Below are 21966 nucleotides of genomic sequence, written 5' to 3'. Positions count from 1 at the left end.
ATTAATGAAATCCAGTCTGTTTGTTTACTCGATCTTTATGAAAGAGTTGAGTGATGATGATAGGACAAATATGTCTAAACTTGATAAAGAACGCCAAGATTTTCTACACTCTCACGCCGATTGCTTCTCAGAAGGCCTGCCAGGAGAGTTACCACCTGCTCGTCCTGAAGATCATACCATTGATCTGATACCTGGTAGTACACCACCGAATCGGCCACCCTACCGTGTGAGCCGAGCACAGAATGAAGAGATTATGAACCAAGTGAAAGACCTCTTGGAAAAGGGTCTTGTCCAGCCTAGTACTTCACCGTATTACTCTCCAGTATTGTTGGTTTTGAAGAAAGACGGATCTTGGAGAATGTGCATCGATTATAGAGCTCTCAACAAAATCACCATCAAGAACAGATTTCCGATTCCTAGGATCGTTGATATACTCGACAGGTTACAGGGATCCTCATGCTTTAGCAGGATTGACTTGAAGAGTGGATATCATCAGATCAGAATAGCACCGGGAGACGTCTACAAGACAGCTTTTCGGACGACTTTTGGGTTATTTGAGTTTTTGGTGATGCCTTTTGGCTTAACCAATGCTCCTGCGACATTTAACCGGATGATGGATAGGATTTTTCGAGAGTACAGGCTATTTGTTGGCACTTTCTTTGACGACATCATTGTTTTCTCCAAGAATGAGGCAGAACACAGAGATCATCTGCTTCAGGTCTTTCAGGCATTACGAGATCACAAGTTAGTGATTAATGCAAAGAAAAGTGATTTTTTTCTACCAGAGATACACTTTTGGGACACATTGTGTCAACAGCAGGAGTGCAAATGAACCCGGCCAAGATAGAGACTATCCGTGATTGGCCCGATTTGAGGAATGTCCATGAAGTTAGAAGCTTCTTGGGACTGTGTTCGTACTACAAGCGGTTCATACGAAAGTTTGCAGAGGTTGCTTCCCCTTTGCATACCTTGACACAGAAAGGAGTACCTTTTTCGTGGGGACCCACAGAGGTGACTGCCTTTCAGACATTGAAAGAGAAATTCACTACAGGATCAGATTTGACTTTGCCGGACTTGCAGAAGTCATTTGAAGTATTTTGTGATGCTTGTGGTCGTAGTCTGGGTGCGGTCTTGATGCAAGAAGGCCATGTCATAGCTTACGAGAGGCGTTTGTTCTCTAGGCCGGAGATGACAACACAGATCTATGAGAAAGAGCTTTTGGCGGTTATCCATGCTCTTACTCAGTGGCGGCATTACCTACTCGGAGCGGATTTTACTGTCTTTACAGACCAGCAGAGTTTGCGCTACTTCTTGTCACAGAAGCAGCTTTCGGAAAAATAGATGCGGTGGGTGAACATCTTGTCACAGTTCCACTTCCAGATTGTCCATGTGCAGGGACAGAAGAATGTGGTGGCAGATGCTTTGTCTCGAAAACCGTTGGTTCTGGCTATTTCCGCGATACATCATAGGAGCTTCGAGGATATGGTCGATCAGTGTGCCACAGATACAGATTTTGCACATATTTTCACACGGATACGGGATGGGGAGAGAGTAGCTGGATACTCCCTTCGGGAAGGCTACTTGATGAAAAAGACTATGTTGTGCGTTACACAGCCGTTGAGGGAAAAGGTTATGACTGATTGCCACTGTCCACCTTTTACGGGTCACCGCGGCATTGCTACCACCATGAAAGGGGTAGAGAGAGATTTCTTTTGGCGGAGAATGAAGAAGGATGTGGAAGTGTTTGTGCGCAGTTGCTTGGTATGCCCGAAGGTCAAGTTTGACAGGCATAAGGCACAGGGATTGTTACAGCCTTTACCCATACCCACCTGCCCCTGGGAAAATATTGAAATGGATTTCATTTTTTTTAATCTCCCGAGAATACAGAATGATCACGATGATTTTCCGATTACATGGCACGTCTGAGACGATTGTCTCCGACAGAGACCCCAGATTTATGAGTTTGTTTTGGAGGGCAATTTGGGAGAACATTGGCACGTGGTTGCAGTTCTGGTCATCGTTCCACTTGCAGACTGACGGGCAATCTGAGATTGCCAATTCAGTGATTTTAGATTTATTGAAGTCTTGTATCTCGCATCAGAAGACTCAATGGGAAAAGAACTTACCTTTGGTGGAATTTGCCTACAATAACACGATACACTCTTCGACGGGGAAGACACCATGTGAGATTGTTGAAACTGCTGCGAAGGTTCCATCCTTCCTGAGCACGAAAGATTAGAAATTTGAAGCGGATGAATATTCGCGAGATTTGGATACGTCTTTTGCCAAGGTTCGCGAGACTTTGCAGGAGTCTCAAGAACGACAGAAAAAGGCAGCGGATCGCCATCGTCGCGACTTGAAACTGAAGGAGGATGATTGGGTGCTCTTACGTTTTGAGAAGGCACGCCTACGAAAGAACAAGGGAAAGGAGAGGCTTTTTCCAAAGCTTAGTATGCGATACTACGGCTCTTTCCAGATTATTGAAAAGATAAATGAAGTCTCCTTCCGATTGAAACTGCCAGATACTTGGAGGATTCACAATGCATTGCATGTGAGTCTCTTGAAACCTGTTAAGGGTGATGTGCCTGATGATGGGGAGCCTGATGAGCAACCCAAAGTGGAAGAAAACGAGGAGATCCTTGTTCCTGAACAGATTTTGGCACATAATGATACGAAGAAAGGTAAAGTCCGAAGGCGGGTTCTTGGTTAAGTTCAAGAATTTTCCTGCATTTGATGCGAAGTGGATGGAGGAGGAGGACCTAGCAGATACTCCTCGGATTGTGAAACTTTACCTCGATGTTTTGGTTTAGCATAGTCTACTCCAAACGGAACCCAGAATTCAGCTTGGCCGGAGATCTGGTGCAGTGGGATGCACAAGAGGGGAGTCACGCCACTCCTTTGTCAACAGATGCCTCGATTTTGATACTTAAAGTCACTGATGTCTCTTTGAGCTTCAGGGATACTGAGAGCTTACAGTAGTTTGCTGGATGACTTTATGAAATGGAATTCCTGATTATGATACTGATTTGTTCTTGACTTCTTGTGAGTGCAGGAACTGATAGACGAAATGACTGCAGCATTTTGGTCTACTTGATCTCGAATAGACATGGTTGCAATAGGGGTTAGTCAATCGGACATCGATGAGGTCCCGATTGGACCTAGATGTGATTGCTAGCTACATTGCCGATAAATCATGGTCTAAGATCCGAATGAATGTTGAATGTCATGTGATGTCCTGTGATGTTTGGTGATGTCCTGTGATGTCGTGTGATGTGACTGTTGATTTTGTACATGTGCTAGATGTGCGTTCCTAGTACGTAGGTACTAACAGTCAGTGTCTGCTAAGACGGTTTATGGTTTTTGTCGGTTTTGCAGGCGTAATCGCGGTCGATTACAATGCTTTCAAGAGGGGGGTATGTCACAAAGTGATGACGTGGCGGACAGCAGAAACCCTAATTTCTGCCAAAAACCCTAAAATTCCTGCAAACCCTAATTTTTGCCAGAAACCCTAAATTCTGGAAATCGCAGAGGCGGATTATTTATTTATTTATTTATTTATTTTTTGGAAAATGATGAGCGACGCGAATTTTGCTTTTGCTTTTTTTTATAAAAAAAAGAGAAAAGACTCTCTAAGAGAGAGAGAGAACTGATGCTTTTGATTTTAAAAGCTTTTGGGGCTCTGCCTTTGGGCATCCCTTGTAACCTTTAAATTAGTGGTGAGGGCCTCACTTCTCAGGGCATCTGGACGCAGAGTCTGAGAGTGAAACCCTAACCGCTCTCTTGTACTTTGATGATTGATTAATATAAAAAGAAATACCGAAAGGGGCGCCAGTCTTTGGGGCCAATATCTCTAGGCACGGAACTCCGCCGGGCCAGTGCAAATGTATTGTGATCTGTGAATTGTTTTGAAGTGGTTATTTGGTGCTGTCGCGGTTGATTCTTGACTTGGAGTGTCCAAGTCTGTTACAGTACATCGTGTCTGTACACTGCTGGCATGTCAGCACTACAACGCGTTCTGCGGCGGAATTTCCGGAACTGTCCATGCCAAGGGAGGGTTTGTGTGTGTATGTACTGGCTGCCACGTCACAGGTTTGTGATAGTGGCTTGTACTCTTCTCTTCTTAAGTCGTTTGATATGAGCACCTCTCTCTGTAATCAAATCCTCGTCTCTCTACACTCATCATATCAATTGTTCTGGCTGTGGGGACATGCCTTTAATGCTGCATCATGTAGCGTCTTTGTCAGAATCTGGGTGAGCTCATCTAGTGGTCATCCTGGCTCCTGAGTGCATAGCTGCCTGTATATCTCATTAGTGTACACGTGATCCGTCTCCCTCGTGAAGGTATACCGAGTATGTGTGGAGGCCTCTCCCAATGGAGCTGTGTTGAACTGGAACGATAGAGTGAAAGACAAGATAGCACGATCAACTGCTACCCCAACTGGCCTAGTTCCCACCACAAAATCTTGAAAGGAAGGAAAGAGTCCTGGCGGAGCCATAACATAATCCACTCATGCCGATGTGGAAAGCATGTAAAACCACCAGCTGCTTGCAGGGAATCTCTGTAGGCCATTCAAAATGGCCAATCCATGTGCAGTCCCCATATCAATCAAGTATCTGCCATACTCAGTGTGCTCCTCATCCTGTGATAATCTAGACAGGCCCATTTCTGTAATATCAAGCTCTCGCATCAACTCATCTGAGGTATCATAGAATACTGCCTTGTGATGGGTAGTCCTAGCATTGAAATCCCCCAAGATAATAATGTCGCCATCTCTGGAAAACTCCCATATATCATCATCTAAGATAGAGAAGGGGGACTGTCCTCTAGGTGATGCATATACTGACGTACTAGGAGGGAAATAGCAAATAGCGATGTAGAGATATCTGCTTGTCTCTGCCTTCAGTCTCACCCACATGTACCTAGCATGCTCATCACTCCGAGCTATATGTATCAGAGACTGTAACTCCTCCTTGAATAAGACTGCCACTCCTCCTGGACCTCGTCCTCTGCGCTCTGATCGGGTCTCCTGTCTGAAGGTTGTCTCCCATTTGTATCCGCTCACATGGGGCATGGAATGCCCCGGGGCCTGATGCGTCTCAGAGTAGAAAATGATGTATCTCCCTGTGAAACTATCCTCAAAGGCCCCTACATCAAGGCGCAAAGATCCATTACAATTCCATCTAGCCACTCTGAGTGTGGTCCCACAGGTCTCGCACCGTCATGCGGGATGCTTCTCCAGAATAACCACTCGTCCATCCTTGTAGAAGGCCACTTTCCCTTTGTCTGGAGCTCTCATTATCTCGGGCATAACTTCTTGCATATGAGCAAGCTATGTGAGTGTGAGGTCATCTCCAAGGAATATGCCCGTTTTCTTTACTGTAGGACGCTTCATTTCAAGAAGTCCTTTGCCTCCATGGATGGGAAGCGCATGATTAGGGCTCTTTCTTTTGAAGTCTCCCCATTTCCTTGTGTCTTGTTCCCTACCCTCCATGCCTTTGTATGAGTAGCCTCACTACCCATCATGTGGAGAAGTTCTTTGACTTCCCCTTCCACATCATCTCGGTCTTTTAGACTTGTTATTCGTATGTGCAAAGCTCTAGTCTTCCTTCCCTGCTCTTCTTCTAAAGTCATTTTGATGATTGTAGGAGTAGGGATAGATGCGGTTTCTTTCCCTTTCCCTTTCTTAGCGACTTCTATCCATTTCTCGGCCTCATCCGCCTTCTTCTGTGTCTTCGTGATTACATCCACCCACGAAGACGTCTTTGCCCCATTCTGTTTCTCTTCCTCTTTGATCATCCGTACCTGTTCCTTGATTACCTTGATTTCCTCTATCATCGAGGGTTGGAATTCCCTTCCTCTAGTCCATTGCTTCCTCTATCAGCAAGTTCTCACTTGAGGGCTGAGACCTCTTCTTTGAGTGCTTGTGGATCCGCCTTAAGTGCTTGTATCTCTATGTGCAGGTCCTCTTTCTCCTCCTTCCATTGCGTGCCTTCGTTGAGGAACATTTGAAGAAGGTTGGCCTTCTCCTTCCACCATCCTTCCATCTCTGATTTCCATTCCTTCATCTCCCTTTCCACGTGTTATCCGCTTGTTTGTAAGCATGAAGGTTGCCTTCGTACAGGACTTGCAAATTGGTGAAGCGCTCATGACCTCCATAGGAATGGCCCCTGTTATGCAGGCCCTCGGTTCTGCTCGTGTTTAGTAAGGTTGCTGAGTACTGATGGTGTTCTGTTGCTCCAACTCGCACTGGCTAAACGCGATGGTGACCTAGCTCTGTTGCAAATAGACCCACCTTGTCGCGACCCGCTGCGCAAACTGTCCCACGTCTGCTGCAAAGCCCCGTACACCACTCACACTGTACAGCGTGTGCTGTCTGCTTCACGGAGAGAGAGAGAGAGAGAGAGAGAGAGAGAGAGAGAGAGAGAGAGAGAGAGAGAGAGAGAGAGAGAGAGAGAGAGAGAGAGAAATGAAATGATATATTAACGTCTACAAGAGGCCAAAATGACCTATGAGACCAACTGATTACACTGATGAGTCTAGTACCAAGTCTGGGTACAAACAAGAAAACTACAAACAAAGAACTGATAGGAGTGCTACCGACTCCTATGGGTGGCTGGTAGGCTGAGCAATGGTATCATGCCATAAAGGTACAAAGTGGGGATAAGTGTCACCATGATACAATATAGCAGTAGCATGAAGCCTATCTCGATCGACATTCTGGGTGTCGTGCTAGAATCCTGTGGATCCTCTGCCGCAATCTCCGCCGGTGCTGCGTGGCTCCCCTCCTCAGTCGCGGTCGTCTCGATCTCCCTAACTCTATAGCTCGATCAATGAGAGTACCGCTGATGTGTGTATGGGTGGGAACTGAGCTCTCTGGTGGTGGTGTCCCCTCTGACTCTGTGGTACTCAGACTGAAGAAATCTGAGATGCGTCTCTGGGACTGTCTCTGTCTTTGCCCATTCAATAGAGCGTCTCTATGTCTCTGAATCTCAAGTAGGAATAATCTGAGACATCTTTGATCCTGATATCTCATGACTCTGTCTAACGAGTCAAAACCATCTCTGAATAGACAATGAAAGCATCCCCGTATCTCATAGTAGACTGTGCAGCAACATATGTAGTGAAACTCTGTCTCTGGTTCTGCATGGCATAACTGACATATCCTACTGTATGCTGGTATGCCTCTGAATCTACCTGTCTCAATCCCAAGCTGGTGTGAAGATGTGCGAATCTGGCCAATAGCACATGTAACTGGGCCGTGTGGCAAATCCGTCTGTCGTGAGTTGAAGAAGATGTTCTCTATAGAAAACCCTCTTCGTACCCAACTCCCGTGATGGTTCTATCCATGTCCTCTTGCTATCAAGCTGGATAAGATCCTGCCGAATGAGTCTAGTAGTCTCCATCCGTGTAAGAGCCAAGGATGGTGCATCAATAGAATACTGGAAAGGGGGCAGCCTGTCCATGCTGAAACCATGCCTCTGAAACCATGAGCTCATCTGTGCATACCAACATGATGTATCTCCCTGTAATGCCAGCTGTCTGGATGACTCGAGAGCAAGCCTGGCATACCTGTCCCTGGTGGTGTCCCATAAGCTGTGTACAAATGATACTGATCTGGTGAGTGCCTCAACCTCCATAGGTGGGGCAGCCAGCTCCGCTCGTATGATGTCATGTGGGACTGAGGCCTTGGCTCTAATCAGCCTAGAAATCATAGATATCAGGGGTCTCTCCATATTAGTCCATCCAGCACTGTCAATAGACGGTCCCCAAACCTGAACCGCGTAGTGCATAACTGAAGCGACCAAAGTATCGAAAAGCCAGAGCTTTGTTCGAGGTTCCTGGAACTGAACTTGCGAACAAATCCTCTCTAAACCACCTAGGGCTGCATAGGCACGAGTCAATCTAGTGTCTGCTGCCACTTTCAGTGTGAACCTCGGTCCACTAAAGACCACCCCAAGATATGTGTATGCATCAGTGTACTCCATACTGTCCTGTCCATATGTGAAAGTAGGTGCTGATCTCCTAACCCACTGTGGCGTGGTATTAAATACCATGACCTTGGTTTTACGAAGGTTGAGAGACAATCCACTATCCTCTGCAAAACTATGCAATGCGTCCAAATGTCTCTGCATACCCTCTGGCGATTCTGATATCAACACGATATCGTCAGCATACAATAAAAGAGGGATCCATGTCCCTGCAAGCTGAGCACCTCTATCTCCTCCTCTGTCAATATAATCAGAGACCCCATCAACATACATACCAAATAAAGTAGAGGACAGTGGGCATCCCTGTTTCACTCCGATGGTGGAGTGAACTATGTCGGATATCCCCTCTGATGTGCGTACATGACCCATCACTGAACTGTACAATGCCATGATCCCCCACATCAGCTCTGTGGGTACCCCCAATTCCATAAGCCGGTGCATCAATCTGGCCCTCGGCACTGTGTCAAAGGCTTTGCAAAAATCCACAAAGCTGCAGTATATCCGTCTACCATGTGCTCGACCCTCCTCAATGATAGCTCTGAGTGTAAAGACATGATCTAGTGTGGAGAAACCCCTTCTGAAACCAGCCTGCCCAGGTGCTCGTATGCCCATAATCTCTGCCCAACTGCTCAGCCTATGCTTGAGGATGGATGCATATAACCGTGCCAATGTGTGTCCTACCATGATAGTACGGTAATTCCCCGGCACTGTGGGGTCACCTGTCTTGAAGATAGGTACAATAGTAGATAATCTCCAAGACTCAGGGAGACCCTCACACATGACACGGTTGAATAGCCGTGCAAGCATCTCTGCCAACAAATCCCCAGCATGTATAATGTGCTCTGCTACCAAACCCTCATGATCCTGTGCCCGTCTGGTCTTCATCCTGTCAATGGCCTCCTTTACCATCTCAGTGGTAAAGAAGGTGCTCGTAGCTGGACATGGCTGTGGTGGGTCTGGTAATGGTGGTTGTCCAGGTACAGTGTATAAAGATGTTGCATACTGCCCCCATATCTCTGTAGAAGTAATCACTGGTGGGGGAGACTTCTCATGGAATAGACGCCAAGCCTCTCCTGAATCTCTACTAAGGAAGAGCTGATATAAATCTTGCTCCATCTGGACCAAGAAAGCTCGCTTCTTCCGCCTCACTAGTCGTCGTGTAGCAATGCGAGACTGTCTATAGGTGATCACTCCCAATGTAAGGTCCCGCTGTATCTGAGCTCTCCTCTGTCTACACTCCTCATCATACCAGTTGTTCTGAGGCATGTGCCCAGAAAGACGTCTCTGCCCCGGCTGAGTGTGTGGATATGCCTCTGTCGCTGCCCCATGTAATGTCACTGTCAGCATAGATGTGATCTCCTCCACTGTGTATACTGGCTCTGATGTGCATAAAAGCCTACGTATCTCCTCTACATAGACTGAGTCAGTCTCTGGTGTAAAAGTATAGCGTGTATGTCCACCACCCCGTGAGGCCTGAGATGTATTGTACTCAAAGGAGACTGATAATGTTAAAAGTGCATGATCTACTGCTATCCCAACTGGCCTGGGCCCCACTGTGAAATCCTGAATGTGAGAGATAAAGCTCGGATGTGTCAGAACATAGTCTACAGTGTTGGACCCATGTCTATGTGGAAAACAAGTAAAACCTGTAGACAATGGGAAAGTCGTTAAGCCATTCAGTATGGCTAAACTGTGAGTAGTCGTCATCTCTCTCAGGTATCTCCCATACTCTGTATGCTCTCTGTCGTGTGAGCATCTCTCAAGTCCCAACTCCTCTGGCTCTAGCTCTCTAAGCATCTCCTCTGATGTGTCATAGAAGACTGTCTGTGAGCTGCCTGTACGGGCATTGAAATCCCCCAGGAGTATGATGTCTCCATCTCTGGAGAACTCCCAGATATCATCATCAAGTGCAGAGTAAGGAGACTGTCCTCTGGGTGAAGCATATACTGAAGTGCTGGGAGGAAAATAGCATATGGCGATGTACAAGAAACGTCCAGTCTCTGCCCTCAGCCTCACCCACAAGTATCTGGCCTGATCATCTCTCCGAACTATGTGCAATAGTGGTTGGAGCTCCTCTCTGAAAAGAACTGCTACACCTCCTGATCCTCTAGTCCCATGTGCAGTTCTGGTGCATGTCCTACAAGCTGTCTCCCATCTGTATCCTGATATGTGCGGCATCAACTGTCCTGGAGCCTGATGAGTCTTTGAGTAGAAAACAATGTCTCTGTCTCTGAAGCTATCCTCAAAGGCCCCCACATCAAGTCTATACGAACCATTACAGTTCCAAACTGCCATCCTGAGAGTGGTCCCATAGGTCTCGCACCGTCATGTAGAGCGGTGCTCTGTAATCACTACTCGTCCATTTCTGTAGAAAGCTAACTTCCCCTTCTCCCTTGCTGCTATAATCTCTGGCATGACCTCTCTCATATGTGCAAGCTGTGAGAGCGTAAGATCATCTCCTAAAAAGATACCTGTTTTCTTGAGGGTTGGCCTCTTCTTTAAAAAGTCTTTCTTTTCTTCCATGGAGGGAAAGCGCAAAATGAGAGCCCGTCCTTTTGAACTCTCCCCATTACCTTCACTCTTCTTGCCCACTCTCCAAGCTTGTGTGTGCGAGGGCTTCTCCACCCCCATCATGGACATGAGGCTCTTCACCTCTTGGTCCACCTTATCTGAATCTTTTAGGCCGGTCACTCTCACGTGTAGAGCGCGTACCCTTCTTCGTTGTTCCTCTTCTAGTGTTTTGTTGATGATGTCGGGTGTAGTCGGAATTTCCTTGCCCTTTCCCTTCTTGACAACTTCAATCCATTTTTCAGCCTCGTCCATTTTCTTTTGCGTTTTGGGGAGAACCTCCACCCATGAGGTCTTCATTTCTCCTTCCTCCTTTATTTCTTTGACTTGTGCTCGTATACTATTCAGCTCGTCAATCATTGATGGCTGAATTTCCCCATCTTCAAGGCGTCTTCCCTCTTTGGTTTCGTCGTGTTCCTCCCGAAGGGCTGAGATGCTACTTTTTAAAGCTTGAATTTCATCCCGGAACTCCTTGCGTTCTAGTTCCCTCGCCTGTTCCTCCCTCTTTTTCCATTCGAGAATTAAATTCTTCTCTTTCTTCCACTCATCCATGTGAGCTTTGCATTCTTTCAACTCCTTTTCAATGGCTGTCATCCTCTTGCTTGTGACCATGTAGTGCGCCGCCATTTGTCTTGCCTTATTTGTTTCACTTTCTGAGAGAGAGGAGAGAGCAACCTATACGCACCGCATTATGCATACATATGTTTCCCCATTCAGCCTACATGGCATATGTTTGCTTTCTGTATGTGTCAATTTGCAATTTCTGTGAGCTTTGCAGTTTTCAAATTCCTTGCAAATAAATCCCTGCAGATTTGATGAACGTTGCAAGCCGGTAAAGCTGGTGGGCACTGCAGAGGGTGACGGCGATGGGAAGTCTAGCACTGTGTTGATAAAGAGAGAGAGAGAGAGAGGGTGCGCCAGTGACCTGCTCCCTTTTCGTTTCTGCAGACCTGTACTTTCAACAACCCCAACCTGCCTTAAAACCTGTGCGCTGTGGTACTGAGGCTGAAAACTTGCGCACTGTGTTGCTGAGGCCGAAATTTGCGCGCTGTGGTGCTGAGGCTGAAACCTGCGCGCTGTGGAGCTGACTGAAACCTGCGCGCTGTGGTGCTGAGGCTGAAGCAACGTTGACAGAGTCTCCCAGTTTCAAGGTTCGCACTTGGGATGGGGCGGTGGAGATTTTGCTACCGCTGGAGAGAGAGAGAGAGAGAGAGAGAGAGAGAGAGAGAGAGAGAGAGAGAGAGAGAGAGAGAGAGAGAGAGAGAGAGAGAGAGAGAGAGAGAGAGAGAGAGAGAGAAATGAAATGAAATGAAACGTCTTCAAAAGGCCAGAATGACCTATGAGACCAAACTGATACAAAAGTGGTGAATCTGTTACAATGTCTAGGTACCTTAGTACTAAAGTACTAAGTTTGAAAAGTGTGAAACTAAATGTGAAAAAACTAAATACAAAGTATTAAATAAACTTCTTAGGAGCATTTTGGGTGTCTGGCTAGAATGCTTCTAATCCTTTGTTGTAGTCTCCTCCGGTGAAGTGTGCTTCTGCATCTTGGTCGTGGTCGTCTCGATTTCCTAAGCTCAATTGCTCCGTCAACTATGGTGCCTTTGGTATGAATGTGGGTACTCCTTTGTGTTGGCTGCTGGCCTCTTGCTTCCCCTTCCACTCCTACTTCTCTGGATCCGAAGAAGTCTGTGATCTGCCTCTGAGGCCGTAGTGCTCTTTGTCTTCTCATTAGATTATCCCTGTGCCGATGTAGTTCCAGTAGGTACAAGCCTAAGCATCTTTGATCTTGGTATTGCATGATTCTATCTAGAGGTCCAAAGCCTTCTTTAAAGAGGCAATGAAAACGCCCACGTATCTCATAGTATACTGTGCAGTGGCATATATAGTGTAATTCTGTCTCCGGCTCCATTCCGCATAACTTGAAAATTCTGCTCTCAGATGGGATTCCCCTAAATCTTCCAAATTCAATTTCCAACTGGTGTGAGGATGTACGAATCTGACCAATAGCACATCTCAAACCATGAGACAGGTGGGTATCCATGTAACTCGGGCGAATCACAAATCCATCTTCAGATAGTTGTAGGAAGTTTTCTTTGTAGTCGGCCATCTTCGTGCCCAATTCTTGTGTAGGGTCTACCCATGTCCTCTTAGTATCCAACTGTATAAGATCCTGTCGGATAATTTTATTAATCTCCGTTTGTGTAATTGCCAGTGATGGAGCCTCAAGAGAGTAGTGGAAAGGGGGTAATCTTTCCATACTGAACCCGTGTCTCTGAAACCACAAGGACAATTGCGCATACCAGCATGATGTATCCCCTTTCATTGCCAATTGTCGAGAGGATTCGAGGGCCAGTCTAGTATATCGGCCATTATTTGTATCCCACAAACCATGTATAAAGGAGACTGATCTGGTAAGAGCTTCAATTTCTATTGGAGGGGCCGCTAGTTCCGCTCGGGTAATCGCGTGTGGTACGGAGGCCTTGGCTCTAATCATGCAGGAAATCATAGATACCAAAGGTCTCTCCATTGACTTCCAACTATCCTGATCCATAGATGGTCCCCAAATCTGGACCCCATAAAGCATAGCCAAAGCCACCACAGTATCAAAGAGCCAAAGTTTTGTTCGTGGTTCCTGAAACTGCACTTGTGAACACATCCTCTCCAACCCTCCCAGGGCTGCAGAGGCTCTGGATAATCTAGCATCCGCTGCTTTCTTAAGAGTAAACTTCGGTCCTGCGAATACCACCCCAAGGTATGTGTATGCATCTGTGTACTCTACTGTATCCTGGCCATATGCAAATGTAGGTCCGATCTCCTAACCCACTGCGGTGTGGTGTTAAACACCATAACTTTGGTTTTACCCAAGTTTACCGACAGTCCACTGTCCTCCGCGAATTTATGTAATGCATCTAGCTGCCTCTGCATTCCATCTGGTGATTTTGCTATCAATACAATATCATCTGCATACAACAACAAAGGGATCCATGACCCTACAAGTTGAGCACCTCTGTCACCTTCTCTATCAATGTAATCTGATACCTCATCTATGTACATACCAAATAAAGTGGGGGACAGTGGGCATCCCTGCTTTACTCCAACGGTGGAGTGAACAATGTCGGAATACCCTTCTGGAGTATGTACATAACCAGTTACTGACCCGTATAAGGCCATGATCCCCCAAATAATCTCTTTGGGGACCCCTAACTCTTGCATCCTGCGCATCAATCTGGCCCTTGGTACGGTATCAAAAGCTTTCCGAAAATCCACAAAGCAACAATACATCCTTCTCCCGTTTGCTCTTCCTTCCGCAATAATGGCTCTGAGCGTAAGAATATGATCTAAAGTGGAATAACCCCTGCTGAATCCAGCTTGTCTTGTTGCCCTTATGCCCTCATTCTCTGCCCATCTACTCAATTTTTGTTCAAGAATGGATGCGTACATTCGGGTCAAAGTGTGACCTACCATAATGGTACGGTAGTTCCCGGGTATCATAGGATCCCCTGACTTGAAAATAGGTACGATAGTAGATAATTTCCAAGATTCAGGTAATCCTTCACACATGACCCGATTAAACAGACGAGCAAGGACTTCTGAAAGTAGATCCCTGGCATGGATCAGATGTTCTGCTACTAAACCATCATGATCATATGCTCTTCTTGTCTTCATCTTATCAATGGCTTTTTCCACCATTTCCGTAGTAAAGAAAGTACTAGTAGCAGGGCATGGCTCTAGCGGATCTGGTATATGGAGGCTGTCCAGATACCATATATAATGATGTTACATATTGACCCCAGATCTCAGGAGAAGTAATCGTCGGAGGCGGTGAGTGCTCGTGAAATAAGCGCTAAGCCTCATGTGAGTCCTGACTCAAGAAGAGCTGATATAAATCCTTCTCCAGTTTGGCTAAAAATGCCCTTTTCTTGCGACGTACTATACGCCGAAGAGCAATCCGAGACTGCTTATATGTGATGATCCCAAGTGTAAGCTCTTTCTGGACCTGGGTTCTCATCTCTCTGCATTCCTCGTCATACCAACTGTTTTGAGGCATGTTCCCAGATCCTCTCTTCTGATCAGGTTGAGTATGTGGGTATGCCTCTTGTGCTGCTCCATGTAGTATCTCTGTTAATTGAGAAGTAATCTCCTCTACAGTATATACTGGCTCGGCTGTCCACATCCTATTATAGATCTCTTCCACATAGACTGAATCAGTTTCTGGCGTGTGAGTATATCTTGTGTGTGTCTTCTTCCTTTGTACTTGAGAGGCATTGTATTGGAAGGAGATTGATAAGGTCAATAGAGCATGATCCACTGCAATCCCAACCGGTCTGGGTCTCACCTTAAATTCCTTGATACTAGAAATAAAGCTTGGTGAAGTCATGACATAATCCACTGTACTGGCCCCATGCCTGTGCGGGAAGCATGTGAATCCCCCAGATAACGGGAAATTCTCTAGACCATTAAGTATGGCCAAACCATGTATAGTTGCCATCTCCATGAGATGTCTCCCATATTCAGTGTGTTCTTTATCCTGTGAGTTTCTAGTAAGCCCCCTCTGTGATAAATCCACTTCTCTGAGCATTTCCTCAGAAGTATCATAGAATACTGCTTGAGAGTTGGCCGTTCTGGCATTAAAGTCTCCTAAGAGAACGATGTCTCCATCTCTAGCGAACTCCCATATATCATTATTCAATATGGAGAAAGGGGATTGTCCTTTAGGTGAGGAGTAGACTGAGGTACTCGAAGGGAAGTAGCATATAGCGATATATAGAAATCTACATGTCTCGGCTCTCATTCTCACCCACATATACCTTGCTTGCTCATCTTTCCTGATAATCTGTAGTAGTGGTTTCAGCTTCTCCTTAAATAAGACTGCTACTCCTCCTGAACCCCGGCTACCCTGTAGAGATCTCTTGTCTGGTCGACCAGCTGTTTCCCATAAATAACCCTTCACATGTGGCATACGCTGTCCCGGTATCTGGTGTGTCTCTGAGTAGAAAACTATGTCTCTGTCCCTAAAGCTGTCTTCAAAGGCACCTACATCTATCCTATATGATCCATTACAATTCCACACCGCTATCCGGAGCGTCACCCCATAGGTCTCGCACCGTCATGCTGAGCGCTTTTCCAGAACCAGTACTTTCCATCCTCTATAAAAGGCGATTTTCCTGTTTTCTCTTGCTTCCCTGATCTCTAGCATCAACTCTTGCATGTGTGTCACTTGTGCCAATGTAAGGTCATCTCCCAGGAAAATACCGGTTTTCTTAAGAGTTGGCCTCTTTTTTAGAAATTCTTTCCTTATTTCTATATTCGGGAATCGGAGAATAAGTGCCCTATCCTTTACGTTTCCCTTCTCATCGATTCCTTCCTTGCCCACTCTCTTTGCACTTGTGTGAGTAGGCTGTGTGATGCCCATGCGTTGTAGCAATTCCTTCACTTCTTCATCTACATTCTCTTTGTCTTTGACTCCTGTGACCCGCACATGCAGAGCCCGAGTCTTCCTTTGCTGCTCTTCCTCAATGGTCATATTAATAATGGTAGAAGTAGGTGTGGTCTCGAGCATCTGGGCCTTCCCTTTCTTCGCATCCTCAATCCATTTCTCTGCTTCATCAACCTTTTCTTGTGTCTTATAGAGAGAGAGAGAGAGAGAGAGAGAGAGAGAGAGAGAGAGAGAGAGAGAGAGAGAGAGAGAGAGAGAGAGAGAGAGAGAGAGAGAGAGAGAGAGAGAGAGAGAGAGAGAGAGAGACCCCTTGCCTTTCGCTACAGATTCGAGCAATGGGAGTCGGGCCATCTCGGTTGTTTGCCGCTTAGATTCCCATCTTTTACTTTAACTCATTCTCTTTAGTGGATGATGATAATGCAAGAAGAAAGCCCCTTTGCGACCTGCAAGTAGAGAAGTAATACAATGAGAAACTGTAGATTCTCATACGATTGAAACCATGTTTCGATCGTAGCACTACCTATGGCGCACAACATATTCTTGTCCTGCTTGAGAGAGAGAGAGAGAGAGAGAGAGAGAGAGAGAGAGAGAGAGAGAGGAAGGCAGAGTTCCTTCCCTAGAAGCGTTGGCCCTCAACACGAGCGTCCCCGAAGGGTATTTCTTTTATATTGCAAAAGATGGTCAATACAAGTTGTTGTCACAAGTGTTTGAGGCTTTCTTGATCTTCACAAGTGCTCAAGCCTTCGTCATCTTCAAGAAATCTCAAAGCCTTGATTGTCTTCACAAATTCTCAAAGAGAGAGATCGCCCAAAAAGTAATGATCTTGTTTTGCAGATGTAATCGTGGACAATTACTCTTCTTTCAAGAAGGGGGGATGTCACAAATTGTTGACGTGTCAAGCCACTGAAGACCTAACGAGTTAGGGTTCCCTGAGCCTAACCCTAGCCAACTTGCAAATCCCGGCCAAGGGGCCTATACCCTAAAACAGAAGGAGGAGTGGTCTTTACCAACCCGGCCAAGGGGCCTATATCCTAGCAGAAACAGAAGAAGAAGTCGTCTTTACCAACTTACAGATCCTTACCGAGTGGCCTAATTATTAAAGAAGGGTAAGGATTAAAATCCTAACCCCCAACCAACTTATGGGACCCCTGTTTGATGGGGCCTCAAATAATAAAGACACACACCACTCATGGTGTCAGCATTGTAAGCTTGCTTATGTGAGTTAGTCAAGTCGCGTGCTGCTCATACACATTGCACTACAGTAGAGAGCACGACACATCATTGCCACTACAACCATTGGCTAGAGTCATGAGATATCAAGATCAGAGATGCCTCGAGTTATTTTTGCTAGAGCTGCGGAGACATAGGGAGAGTGTGTTGAGGAGATCAAGCACTGGGAGACATTCTGAAATTGGCCCGTAGGGCGGTAGACTTTGGCTTTCACCCGAAACGTTACTTTAGACTTTAGGACACAGAGAAACTTTGCAAATAAAACCTGTAACTGGAATTAACACTTCGAACACACACGGCTTGGAAGCTAGAGTGCTCCAAGCAAACGCGGACAAGCTATTGGCCCCAAAGACTGGCACCCCTTTTGGTATTTCTTTATTCTTATCAAAAAGGGAATAAAACCTGCGATTTCCTACGCGCTGTCCTGCATAATCCGGGCTGAAAAAGACCTGTCCTGGCCTGATTTCGGCATCATAATTGTACTAGGAAACTTCACAAACAAAATCCCCACACAATGGATGACTTTCTAGGCGCATACAGACACTTTACAAAACCTGGCAAGAATCTGCAACACGCTGAATTCTCTGTTTTCTGCCCTGAAATTGCGCCAAATCACCTATTTATCGATCCCCTCGCTTCTCCGGACCTCCTGGGGGTATTAGGGACCGATTATGGTCGAAACCCTAGACCTGCAAATTTACACAGCAGGCTGTAATTTCCTGTTTTGGGCTTCGTTTCGTGAGCCGAATGCATCCGTAGAGAGCCCTCATACTCCGGCACCTATTGGGCTACTTGCCCTCTGAATCGGACAAGATTCCTCGCGAGAAATCTCTCCGATTTCACCTGTTCCTGCGGGTGATTAGCAATTAGTTATTACCTGGACAAGAGGCTCTTACCTCGGCATACGCGCATGAACCCACATAACTGTACATATAGATGAGTAGCCCTCGAGCGGGGTATCATGATTCTGTATTCAAAAGGGGAGAGAGTTGCGTGAGAGCGGAATCATCACGCTACATAGTGCAAGGGAGAAGGCAAGCTTTCCATTAAAGCTTCATCACCTGCGCCAACTACTTACACACACTCTGTAGGTCACACTAAGTAAAAATCAGCCTCCTCTCTCATTTTGGGGCCCCCCTCTTCAGCTGGACTTGGCAAAATCATATGGAGCCGCTAAGTGTTCACTTTGCCTCTTTTGAGTTAATTTCCTAGTATCCACCGACTTGTAAGTGTAGCGAGGGGCGTAAATGACTTTGAATTGAGCCTAGACATACTTTTACTGCTTGGATTCTAGTGCCGGTCAGCCCGACCAACTCGTGGCAACAAGGCCTTCCCGTCTGCGGGTGAAACTCTCGGCCGTCCACACTAGCATACAATGTCCGGCCATTTTCAAGTTCAAAAGAGGGTCCCAAAAATTAAATAAAATCATTGGAAAGAAACCAACAACTAATGTTAGCAGTTGCCGTGTCCTCGTGACATACCCCCCTCTTGAAATCGCAAATGTCCTCGATTGCATGCCATTGATGATCTTGTGTTGTTAACACCCTTTAATCATCGCATGTACCCCCAAGAAAGGTCATAACACATATATACAAATGACTTAATGAGACCTTCATACTTTTGTCATTTCCATCTATTATAGAAGTGAACATTGTACCTTTAACACTTGAAGAGTGATGCATACTTCTATTACACTGAATCCATATGTACACTTGATGTGCTAGCTCTACGTGGGTTGGGGCATACATGGGCTGTAACCCAAAGGCCTCAAGGTAAAGTTGCAATACATTTGGTGACTCTGACAGTTCATGCTCTTCCATCCACTTTGCATCCATAGGTGGATAGTTCTTGAACTTCACCAAATAGGGTCTTGCAACCTGTTTATTAACTTTTCTTTCCTTATGTGCCAAAATTTTCTCAGGAACCAAAATCCAACTTCTGGTTGATCCTCTTGTGGCATATCTTCTGGCACATCACCCACAAAGGGTCTTAGAAGACTCACGTGAAACACATTATGAATCTTCCAGGTGTTAGGAAATTTCAGACTATAAGCAACATTGCTCATTTTATCAAGCACTTGAAAAGGCCAATAGTAACGCATACTGAGCTTAGGAAACAACCGTTCCTTGCCCTTCATCTTCTTTAACCTTGCCTTTTCAAGCCTCAATAGAACCCAATCACCAGGTAAAAACAACAATTCGCGTCGATGACTATGAGCAACCCTTTTCTGCTTGGCCCGAGTCTTCTCCAAGGCAACTTTGATTTTCCACCTCAAAGATCTTGTCCTTTGTATGCAAAATGGGAGGAACCTTTTGCCACCTTCAACAAAAAGGTGCCTTGCTTGTGGACGAAGGCACCGTATTGTTGTACGCATACTCAAGCATAGGCAAATACTATTCCCACTTGCCCTTATTATCTGATAGACAACATTTCGGCAGATCCAAGATAGTAGAATTAGCCTCTTCTGACTGTCCATTTGTTTGTGGATGAAACAAAGACGAGAACTTGAGCGTATTGCGCATATTCTCAAACAATCCTCTCCAAAAACAAACTCGTCATGCGAGGATCACGATCATTGACACATATTCTTCCTGACAAGAATGAAATGGGCTTGTTTTCTTAACCTGCAAATAATGGTCTATATACCATCATTCCCTGTTGGCGTTATTGGAAGATCAAAGATAAAATCCATAGCAATACTTTCCCATGGCTTATCCGGAATCGACAATGGCTGTACCAACCTTGGTGCCTTTTGCCGGTCAAATTTGACCTTTTGGCAAATCACGCATGCTTGCACAAAGGCATCCACATCTCTCCTCAAAGTAGACCAATAAAAGAATGTCTCTATCGCTTTCACTGTCGCATCAATTCCACGATGCCTTGCATATGGTGGGACATGACTTTCTACCATGACCTTATGTCGCAATGGCCTAGTGACACATAGTGTGCCATGCATCATCATAAAACGTCTCTAAGGAGGTAGTGCTCATGACGTTGTCCTTCTTGCAACTATTCAAAATTCCTTGTGAAATCTCCATCTGTAGCATATTGCTGCTACTTCATGTCATCAAGCTCATGATGATAAGGACTTGACACAACTGAAATTCGTGGCTTTCTTGATAACACATCAGCCACAACATTCTTCTTGTCTAACACATGCATAATCTGGAAGTGGAACATAGAAAGAATGTTTGCCCATCGCATATGCTTTTCGAACAACTTTGACTGTGTCAAGAAGTATCGCAAGGTGTGATGGTCTGTCTGGACAACAAAATCAGCACCTAAGAGGCAGTGCTTCCAACTAGAAAGCGCATGAATCACGGCCAAAAGCTCTTTCTTGTAGATTTGCATAGTCTTCTTTGGCCCTTGCAAAACCTGCTTTCATAAGCTACTACCCGTCCATCTTGCATTAGCACTGCTCCAATGCTATTGCCACACGCATCACACTGGACCTCAAATGACTTCCTAAGATTTGGTAAAACAATCACTGGATCTGAAGTCAACTTTTCCTTTAAGAGACTAAAAGCTAAAATCTCTTTTTGGGTCCATCTGAAAGTGACCTCTTTCTTTTGCAAAGCGTGAAGAGGTGAAGCTCTCTCTGCAAAGTTCCTGATAAACCTTCTATAATAAGAGCACTGTAGCAGGGCTACAATGTCACGGACATGGGACAGGCCGTTAGTCATAGTTGGCCCGTGTTTCACACTGGACGGTCGGTGACTGTGACACGTGGCAGGGATACGGGTGGTGGTCCAGTCGACACCGTGGCCAGCTCACCACCTCATAGTTCAGAGATAGGCTTAGCTGGAGTGGATATTTTACAGCTGTTTGTGGCTCTTCATGTTTGTATATATCCGCAGCTGTTTGGGGTTTTTATCTACTTTTGTGTGGTCATTTATCTAGAGTCTCTCATTATCTCATCTAGAGTTGTACATAGCGCATCTGCACCATCCCTGCACAGTTGAGCCTCGACACCCCCACTGTACCTATGAGATCTCGACTGGAGCTAACTGTGCTGCCATGCCAGAGTCTATATCGGTTTCTTTGAGTTTGTCGATGTTCATGCTGTTCATGTTCAGGTTCTGCTGAGTCATACTGTTGTTGCTCTGTTGTTCTTTGTCTTCTGTGTTTGCATTTTGTGGAGTGAGATATCACGCACATTGCATTGAGGAGCACCCACTATAGAGGGCACGACACATATCTCCGCTACAGATGCTCTCATTTTTGGCACGCCCGGTGGGACCTCAATTGAAATTTCACTCCACTGTGCCTACAGGTCGAGGAGCTAGCTCGTTTAAGCTCTCGCCTGTGTTAGTCTGGACTAGCTTAGTCCAGCTTGGTCTGTCCAGCTCAATACTAGACCAGCTAGTCTAGTCACTCGTCTTGGTCTAGTCCCTCTCATCCAAGGTCTGGTCTAGCCAGAGTAGGCTGGGTCTAGTCCTCTCTCGTCCAGGTCTAGCCAGAGTAGGTTGGGTCTAGTCCTCTCTCGTCGAGGTCTAGCCAGAGTAGGCAGGGCCTAGTCCTCTCTTGTCTAGGTCTAACCAGGAGGTCTAGTCACTCGCCCTGGTCTAGTGGAGTCTGGTGCAGTAAGTGAAGGTCTTCGTGCTCAAGGCTTGGGTGGGCTTGTGGTTACTGTATGACACATACAAGGCAATCAAAAGAGCGGCAAAGCCCACTACTAAGTCCCTTGAAGTACTACCACAGCGTCAACCCTTTGTGCCAAGCAAAAGTCCACCAGCACC

General features: G+C 45.9%; 1 protein-coding gene across 4 annotated transcripts in view; it reads left to right on the top strand.

Annotated features, from left to right (window-relative positions):
* The window catches only part of LOC147463309 (uncharacterized), an 81027-nt gene that overhangs the window by 38445 nt on the left and 20616 nt on the right, over window positions 1-21966 (top strand). The window lies entirely within an intron of this gene.

The sequence above is a fragment of the Adiantum capillus-veneris genome, chromosome 2 (assembly GCF_014529385.1).
Source record: "Adiantum capillus-veneris isolate H3 chromosome 2, ASM1452938v2, whole genome shotgun sequence".
Lineage (NCBI taxonomy): Eukaryota > Viridiplantae > Streptophyta > Polypodiopsida > Polypodiales > Pteridaceae > Adiantum > Adiantum capillus-veneris.
The sequence above is the reverse complement of the archived record's forward strand: the minus strand, read 5'-3'. Positions and strand labels throughout refer to the sequence as shown.